The 10160-nt window shown below is 35.5% G+C and overlaps 1 pseudogene; it reads left to right on the forward strand.

The window, feature by feature from the left end:
• The first annotated feature begins 6238 nt into the window (after positions 1–6238).
• LOC126510689 (uncharacterized) lies at positions 6239–6338 on the forward strand (annotated as a pseudogene).
• Positions 6339–10160: the final 3822 nt, after the last annotated feature.

Consider the following 10160-nt stretch of genomic DNA (forward strand, 5'->3'; position numbering starts at 1 on the left):
ATTTCCATAAATTAGCTTTCATCTTTTGCTGATAAATTCTCTTTAGATTTTACATATGCCCTTGATTTTTTTTAATTTATTTTATTACTTAAAAAAATACCAATCCAACTTCCCACATCCTCCCCTCTTCCCACTTCCCTCCCCCTCTCTTCCCATACCTCCCCCCCCCCAATCTTAAGAGAAGGCAAGGCACCTTGCCCTGTGGAAAGTTCAAGGCCCTCCCCACTACATCAAGATTGAGCAAGGTATACATCCAAAGAGAATAGGATCCCAAAAAGCCAGTACATCAGTAGAGACAAATCCCAATGACATTGTCATTGGCCCCTCAGTCTGCCCCAACTGTCAAACACATTCAGAGGGCCTGGGTCAAGGAAGAAATAAAGAAAGAAATTAAAATCTTCCTTGAATTCAACGAAAATGAATGCACAACATATCCAAACCTAAGAGACACTATGAAAGCAGTGCTAAGAGGAAAGTTCATAGCACTAAGTGCCACATAAAGAAAGTGGAGAAAACTCACATTAGCAACCTAACAGCACACCTGAAAGCTCTAGGAAAAAACAAAAAGGCAGACTCACCCAGGAGGAGTAGAAGACTGGAAATAATCAAACTGATGGCTGAAATCAACAAAATAGAAACACAGAAAACAATACAAAGAATTAATGAAACAAAGAGCTGGTTCTTTGAGAAAATCAACAAGATTGACAAACCCTTGTAGTAGGAGCTGCCGGCTGTGTTCCTTCCACGCCAGCTCCTGGTCACCTGGCTAGCTTTTAACCCTCAATGACAACATACAAACTGTATTCATTTAAACACTGCTTGGCCCATTAACTCCATCCCTTACAGGCTAATTCTCATATCCCGATCAACCCATCTCTAATAATCTGTGTAGCATCAGTCTTACCGGGAAAGATTCAGCATGTCTGACCTGACAGCTTGCTTCTTGGCGTCTGCCCAGGAGAGGGGAGCATGGCCTCTGAGCTCACTTCCTCTTCCTCCCAGCATTCTGTTCTATTTACTCCTCCCATCTATGTTTTAACCTATGAGGTCAAGCAGTTTCTTTATTACTTAACCAATGACCTTCCTCCATCAAACCCTTATCCAAATTAATCGAAAGCCAGAGAGAGAACACGCAAATTAACAAAATCAGAAATGAAAAGGGGAACATAACAACAGACACTGAGGAAATTCAGAAAATCATTAGGTCTTACTACAGAAACCTGTACTCCATAAAACTGAAAATGTAAAAGAAATAAACAATTTTTTAGATAGATACCATATACCAAAATTAAATCAAGACCAGGTGAGCAATTTAAATAGACCTATAAGTCACGAGGAAATAGAAGCTGTCATCAAAAACCTCCCAATCAAAAAAAGCCTAAGGCCAGATGATTTTAATGCAGAATTCTACCAGAACTTCCAAGAAGAGCTAATACCTATACTCCTCAATGTGTTCCACATAATAGAAACAGAAGAGTCATTGTCAAACTCTTTTTATGAAGCTACAGTTACCCTGATACCAAAACCACACAAAGACTCAACCAAGAAAGAGAATTACAGACCAATCTCACTCATGAACATCGATGCAAAAATTCTCAATAAAATACTGGCAAACCGAATCCAAGAACACATAAAAAAAATCATCCATTATGATCAAGTAGGTTTCATCCCATTGATGCAGGGCTGGTTCAACATACAAATATCTATCAATGTAATTCTTCATATAAATAAACTGAAAAAGAAAAAAAACATATGATTATTTCATTAGTTGCTGAAAAAGCATTTGACAAAATTCAACACCCCTTTATGATAAAGGTATTGAAGAGATTAGGGATACAAGGATCATATCTAAATATAATAAAAGCAATATACAGCAAACCAACAGCTAATATCAAATTAAATGGAGAGAAACTCAGAGTAGATACCATTAAAATCAAAAACAAGACAAGGATGTCCACACTCCATATCTCTTTGACATAGTGCTTGAAGTTCTAGCAATAGCAATAAGACAATATAAGGAGATCAAGGGGATTCGAATTGTAAAGGAAAAAGTCAAACTTTTGTTATTTGCAGATGATCGGATAATGTACATAAGTGACCCCAAAAACTCTACCAAAAAAGTCTTACAGCTGATAATACCTTCAGTGATATGGCAGGATACAAGATCAACTCAAAAAAATCAGTAGCCCTCCTATACACAAAGGATAAAGAAGCAGAGAGGAAAATCAGAGAACCATCACCTTTCACAATAGACACAAATGGCATAAAGTATCTTGGGGTAACACTAACCAAGAAAGTGAAAGAACTATTTGACAAGAACTTTATGCCCTTGATTTTCAAAGTGTATCATTTTAACGGGCTTGCTAAGATAATTTATGCCTAGCCTTTAGAAGTAGACTATGAGTTTATTAATTAAAAATATTATATTGATTGTGTTATTGTTCAGACATAAATGTCTAACAGCCTTGATTGTCTTTATTAATTTCATCTTGTTAAAAAAAAGAAGTTAATATTTGGGGATGTAGTTCAAAGATTGAGTATTTGCCCTGGACTGTATTTAACATTGAGTTTGATATTCACAATGGAAAAAAAGAAAATATTAGCTCTCTTCTCCCTGATTACAGGGATATCATCAACTATTTAAAAAAAATTCAATTAAATATTCAAATGAGAATTCTCCAAAAAGAGGGGCTATCTTTCAACTACAATTAACATTAACATTACAATTAGGTTTATACAGTGAACAACATTAAGTCAAGATACAAAATGAGGTCTGCTAGAGAAGATAATGCTTCAGGACAAAACTAGCAAGTCTTCTGGTGGAAACTGAAACCAGAAAATGTGTGGTGGTTTCAAGAAGCAGAATATTTGTAGCACTGGAAAAGTATGCCACAGGTACCCCAACACCAATCATGAGGCTTAAGGTGAGAAGATTAAGCTTCAGTCACCAGGAAAACTAGCTAATCTAGGGGAAACAGGGCCAACAAGTCCATGAGTCTGGGGACAAAAAGATAAGGGTAAGTATATAACCAATCAGAAAGCAGCTTTGAAAATCAAATGCGCAGTAAGGAAAGGCTTTGATGTAGACAGGCTAAATACTTAGGCCCTTTTATGCAGATTCCATCTACAAAGGAGCTTGATTAACTCCACAGCCTGGGATGGGAAATGTTGTAGCAAATATTCCATAGGAGTGTGTATTTGAAGAAATAGAGTTAACAAAAAAAAAAAAAAAAGAGGGAGTTCGTTGAAAGATGTCTTGAATTTTTCCTTTTCCACATGTTAGATTTATTGGAGATAATAGAGAAAATTGAAGGAAATATCTGTATCATTTTATTTTTATTTATAGAATCAATTTTATGTACTTTATAAAAATCTTATCATTTGAGGTCTATTATTTTTAAATACTTATTAATTATATGAGAATTTTTGTACAATGCGTTCTGATCATATTCACCTTCCTACCCAACTCTCCTATGTTCCTCAGGGTGAACCAAGAAAACATTACTGTGAATGTCTAAATATTAACTCATAATATACTTACGAATTTATAGATCATAATCTTAAAGAAACTTCTGGCTATTATGTAATGAAACTCAAAGTGATTTTGTGTTAAAATATCAGAATGCAGTTATTTTGTAATCTTACTATCAATGACAGCATGCATACACACACACACAAACGACATATTTCAGTCCTGCATAAACACATCTGTCTGCAACAAACCCAACCTAATTGCAATATTTGGCCAAATGACATTGCTAGCATTCTAGGAAAAAACATAAGGATTTCATGGTTGACATAAAGTATCTAAATTTTAAGTTATCACCCATGTAGAAAATAAAAAAAGACAATTATCCAAAAGATCCCATAGGCAAGTGACTTGCATGTGTGTGTGTGTGCGTGCGCGCGTGTGTGTGTGTGTGTAGTCATAGGACTATTAAATCATGTGAGAGCTACAGCTTTAGTTTTTGATAGCATTGTCTCTATCGAGACACTGAGAAAGTCAATAAGTGGTAAAAATAACACATAAAAAAGCTCCAAATATTTTCAGTAGGATTTACTAATTTAAATTCTGTGTGTGTATGTGTGTATGAGTGTGTGTGTGTGTGTGTGTGTGTGTGTATTTCTCAACATCCTTACCAGCACTAATCAGCTTTAGCTTTGTTTTGTAAATATTAGCCAACGTTACTAGGGTGGGCTAATAACTCATTTTGTTTTTCATTTGCATCTCCCTAGTGATTAGTGATGTTGAGCATTTCTTTATGTACCTTTTGACTATTTGTATGTATTCTTTTGAAGGATGTCTGTTTTCTATTTTAATTCAGTTGGATTATGGCTTTTGCTACTGAATTATTTATACGGTTTATCTAGTCAGGATTTCAACATCTCATCAACTATGTAGTTTGCTAGTACTTTCGCCATCCTGCAGGTTATCTCTTCCCCTTATTTCTTTTGTTCTGATAGAGCTCTGAATATGGTAAGATCCCATTTATCTACTTTTGCTTTTGTTTCATATGCTTTATAGTCATATGCAAAAAATACTTGTCAATTCCAGTATCCTAAAATATGCTTCCTATGTTTCTTCTAAGTTATTTTACAGCTTCAAATTTTATACCTAAATATTTAATTCATTTGAGTTGAGTTTTGCAACTGATGAGAAATAAGGCTCTGACTTCATTGTTCTGTCTATTAGAATTCAATTTCTCTAGTAGACAAGTAGGTTTATTTCTTGACGTTCTATCCCAGTCCACTCATCCATTTTACTTTATTTATTTAAGATTTATTTATTATGTATACAGTGTTCTGCTTGCATGTACGCATGGACAACAGAAGACAGTATCACATCTCGATGCAGATGGTTGTGAGCCACCATGTGGTTGTTGGGAATTAAACTCAGGATTTCTAAAAGAGCAGCCAGTGCTCTTAACTGCTGAGCCATCTCGCTAGTCCCTCCACTTCACCATTTTATCTATAAAAGGGAGAGTGAAAAGGCTTAAAGGCATAATAAAAAATAATAGTGAATTAGGATCAAGCTTAAGCCCATCCAAAATTTACTTTGTAGTAGTAACTTAGTGTTTCTGTATTACAGTTACCTTATCCCTTTTGTTATCTTGGGGATGGCATAAACGCCAGAAATTCTGGCTCCCTTTGTTTCGATCTGTCTATAGCATATAATACAATAGGGTAGTAGGAGCTTAATATGTAAGATTGAAATACAATTGATAGCATTCTGTTTGGGAATTATGAGATCTGTCTTTATCCTTAGGTGAGTTTTTACATTCTATTCCATCTAGATACTTAAAAAAACAATTAATCTCTCAAATGAGATACACCAATATGTGACTACATATCATGAATTTTTATGTCACACTCCATTATACAAATCAATTGGAACTCTGTTTTTATTTATTTTTTTAATATAATTTTTTATTGAAAAAAAAAAGATTTCCACCTCCTCCCCACCTCCCATTTCCCTCCCCTCCTCCTTCTCCTCTCCCCCTTCCCCCACTCCACTCCCCCTCCCTCTCCAGTCTGAGGGGCAGTCAGGGTTCCCTGCCCTGAGGAAAGTCCAAAGTCCTCCCAGCTCCATCCTGGTCTAGGAAGGAGGACAGAAGATTAGAATAAGATACAAAATATACAGTCTAAATTATCATTGCCTGAAACCTGCACTTAGAATATGGAAATTAAGAAAAATATAAACTTGCAATATCTTATTTCCTCTTAACAGGAAAAAAAGAATTGATAAGAACGACTAGTTTGAGCACACAAAAAAAATGATACACTAAACAGAAATGACTGTCTGACTACATAGATGATGTACTGGATTTAAGTACTTTGAAGTCATCTTTTCAAATGCAAGTGGCTAATTAGATTTTAAGAAAAGTCTTGGGTGATTTATAATGTTACTATGCTTTTCCAATTGCAAACAACTTTATTTTATTTGTGTTTGTTTATTTATTCCAGCCTGGCTGCAGTTTCCCCTCCCTCTCCTCCTCCCACTTCCTGTTGCCCCCATCCAATGCTCTTTTGTTTCTGTTCAGAAAGGCGTAGGCCTCCACAGGGTATCAACAGAGCATGGCATATCAAGTTGTGGTAAGACTAAACACCTCCCCTTTTATTTAGGCTGGGCAAGGCAGTTATGAGAAATAGATTCCTAAAAGCCAGCATTAGGAAAAGCCCCTGCTCCCATTGTTAGGAGTCTAACAAATAGACCTAGCTAGATAATGGTCACATACATGTGGAGCAGCACACATATTAAAATTGAAAAGATACAGTGAAAATTAGCATGCCCCCTTCACAATTTTTTCCTGCTCATTAAAGTTCTATTCTCTATAATTATTGGATTCTCTTTAATTCAATTAAAGAAAAACATTTACGGAGTGTCTCTGTTATGGCAGCCTGAAATACAATGTTCAGTACTTAGTTCAATTGTTTATGGGTCCTGAGGAAAATGAAACAATTTAAAGAAGAAAAGTTTAGTTGAGCTTTCTTTTCCAGAGGAATAAAAGTCCATTATCGTGGGAAAACATGCCAACAAGCAGCAGACATGGAGGCTGGAACTGAAGCTCAGGACTTGCTTACATCCTAAACTACAAGCAGAGAGAAGAGAAGCTTTAAAAACAAAAAGTCCAAAACGTGAAACTATGAACTCTAGAAACTCACTCTCAGTAGTGTACTTCCTGTGACAAATAAATGGAGGAAGGTGAGAATAGGCAGAGTTACTTCTTATTTCTTCATTTTAATCCCAAAAAAAAAAAGTTTCACAAATTTAGTTTGACATTATGATGTGGGAGTGTCATATATCAATCTGTTGATTTCATTGGTTAATTATAATAAAGAAACTGCTTGGCCCTCATAGGTTAAAACATAGGTGGGAGGAGTAAACAGAACAGAATGCTGGGAGGAAGAGGAAGTGAGCTCAGAGGCCATGCTCCCCTCTCCCGGGTGGACGCCATGAAGCAAGCTGCCAGGTCAGACATGCTGAATCTTTCCCGGTAAGACTGATGCTACACATATTATTAGAGATGGGTTGATGGAGATATGAGAATTAGCCTGTAAGGGCTAGAGTTAATGGGCCAAGCAGTGTTTAAAAGGATACAGTTTGTGTGTTGTTATTTCGGGACATAAACTAGCCAAGCGGCCAGGAGCCGGGCTGTGGGAAGAGGCCCGCAGCTCCTACAACAGCATTAATACTAGAAATATTGCCTAATGGGGATGCCAAAAAGCTACTATCTCATAAACTAAAGAAAGTGTACTAAAACATTATCTGATAAATGTCTCACTTTGTCATCTCTTAGTAATAATTTGAATGCCTTACACTTTTATCAGCAGAGTGCCAAACCCATTGTAGGAGCTCAATAAATATATATTATGTAAAACTAAGTTTTCTTGATTTCTTGAGACAGGGTTAGGTGTCCTAAGTCAAATGTTTAAGCCTCCAAAAAGTATTTCTTTTCCACTGTGAAAAACTTTCTCTGGCCTACAGGGAACTTGGATGGCAAGGACTGTGTTCTACTCTCTGACAAATCTCTGGTATCAAGCACACCATATGGTATATGTTAGGTGACCCATAAATGTTTGCTGCGTAAACTAATGCATGATAGACAGGATACCCTATACCCAGTGACCCTCTCTTCAGACTCTTCCCGACAAGCACCACTCTGAAGAAAAGAAAATAACTGATTTGTTTATGTTTATATGTTAAATATACTTATTTTGTTATGATTCTTCTATTCATAAATCTTAAAATCATGTGAATTGGATGCCTCTCTGATTTATAGCTTTCATTATAATCGGGCTAATAATTTCATCCTGTCAGTGAAATTTATTATGCAATTCTGAAAACTATAGGTGTGGTTTTTATTTCTTTTGAATGTGCATATAGTATCTTTATTTACATTTTATTTGAAGTCACTCATTTGCACTTTTTTCTTATATTGATAGTGTAAGACTGAAAGGAAGTAAAATAGTACTATTCCAACTTTTTTCTCTAGTTACAACCATATCATGAACGTCAAGTTTAATGATAGCAGGTTATTGCTAATAAACTGAGAATGTATGAAAATAAATCTTGAAAGAAGTTGAAATTTTCTCAATTGTCTCATGTTCTTAAACGCTTATGAGAAGCCAAGTTCTAGAAAAATAAAAAAAATAAGCTTTTTAATGTAGGTGGTTTTACAATGAAATAAATTATTCAAAAAACAAAAATGTATAAAACAGTTTGGAATAATATTGGCAACCAAGAACCTGGATTTCATTTTGTGAGCAGAAATATAAACTGAAGATATTGGTCTGTAGAAGCACATGATGAAAATAAGGTTTTGCTAAGATTTCCTGGCACAAAAATCCAGAACTAATGGAAGTAGATCTGTCACAAGCTATCCATCCATGCCGTTAGTGTAATATTAAGATAAAATTTTTATTTGATTTAACTGCATCTCAAAGTAGGGGTGAATACATGTCCCATTAGGAAGCATCTGCTGCTGGTTTGGAGAGAGGAATGGAATGCTTTGAACTAGGGATGAAGTGGGTTGCATGTTTTCCTATTTGTGATGTTTTAAATTTTTTTGAAACTTTTTTGAGTGTGCATATGTATCTGCTTCTATCAAAAAAATGAACTTTAGGTACTAAATATCTTCTCATGGGTGTTTAGGTGTGTTTGTGAGTCCTTACATGAATCAATGCTCAAGTGTCTGTGAAGCTGTTACTAAGGCTGATTCTGCCTTTGAACAAAAATCTCTTAAGAGATTTAGACACTGTAGTTAAAACTTGCTATCTATTACAAGGAACAGACCTAAACATAATATAAGCAATATATAGCAAGCCGACTGCCAACATCAAACTAAATGGAGAGAAACTCAAAGCAATACCACTGAAATCAAGAACAAGAAAAGGTTGTCCATTCTCTCCATATCTATTCAATATAGTTCTCGAGGTTCTAGCTAGAGCAATAGACAACAAAAGGAGATCAAGGGGATACAAACTGGATAAGAAGAAGTCAAACTTCCACTATTTGTTGATGATTTGATAGTATCTGACATAACTCACCCCAAAAAAAATCTACTAGGGAACTCCTACAACTCACAAATACCTTCAGCAATGTGTCAGGATACAAGATGAACTAAAAAAAAAAAAAAATCAGTAGTCCTCCCTTATATAGATGATAAATGAGCTGACAAAGAAATTAGAGAAAAAACCTCACCCTTCACAATAGCCACAAATAACATAATAATAGGGGGTAACTCTAACCAAACAAGTGAGTGACCTGTATGACAAGAACTTTAAAACTTTGTTTATTTATTTATTTATTTATTTATTTATTAAAGATTTCTGCCTCCTCCCATTTCCCTCCCCCTCCCCCGATCAAGTCCCCCTCCTTCATCAGCCTGAAGAGCAATCAGGGGAAAGAAATTAAAGAGGACACCAGAAAATGGAAAGATCCCCCTTGCTCTTGGGTAGGTAAAATTAACATAATAAAAAAGAAGAATTTTACAAAAAGCAATCTACAGATTCAATGCAATGCCCATCAAAATTCCAGCAAAATTCTTTATAGACCTCAAAATAACATTACTCAACTTCATATGGAAAAGCAAAAAACCCAGAATAGTCAAAAAATTCTGTACAAAAAAGGAACTTCTGGAGGTATTACAGTCCCTGACTTCAAACTCTACTATAGAGCTACAGTAATGAAAACAGCCTGATATTGTCATAAAAATACACAGGAGGGCCAATGGAATTGAATTGAAGACTTGGATATCAATCTACATATCTACGAACAACAGATTTTTTTTTATAAAGAGGCTAAAAATATAAAATGAAAAAAAGCACCACACTGAACCTCATAGAAGAGAAAGTGGGAGGTACACTTGAACTCATTGGCATGGGAAACCACTTCCTTACTATAGCCCCAGCAGCACAGACACTGAGAGAAACAATTCATAAATGGGATCTCCTGAAACTGAGAAGCTTCTGTAAAGCAAAGGGTATGGTCAACAAAACAAAGTGGCAGTGTACAGATTTGGAAAAGATCTTCACCAACCCCACATCAGGTAGAGGATTGATCTCCAAAATATACAAAGAGCTCAAGAAACTTGACATCAAAAGAGCAAATAATCCAATTAAAAAATGGAGTATAGACCTAAACAGAGAACTCTCAACAG

Source organism: Alexandromys fortis, unplaced genomic scaffold (assembly GCF_014885135.2).
Source record: "Alexandromys fortis isolate MF-2015 unplaced genomic scaffold, M_Fortis_MF-2015_v1.1 scaffold_85, whole genome shotgun sequence".
In the NCBI taxonomy this organism is placed as follows: domain Eukaryota; kingdom Metazoa; phylum Chordata; class Mammalia; order Rodentia; family Cricetidae; genus Alexandromys; species Alexandromys fortis.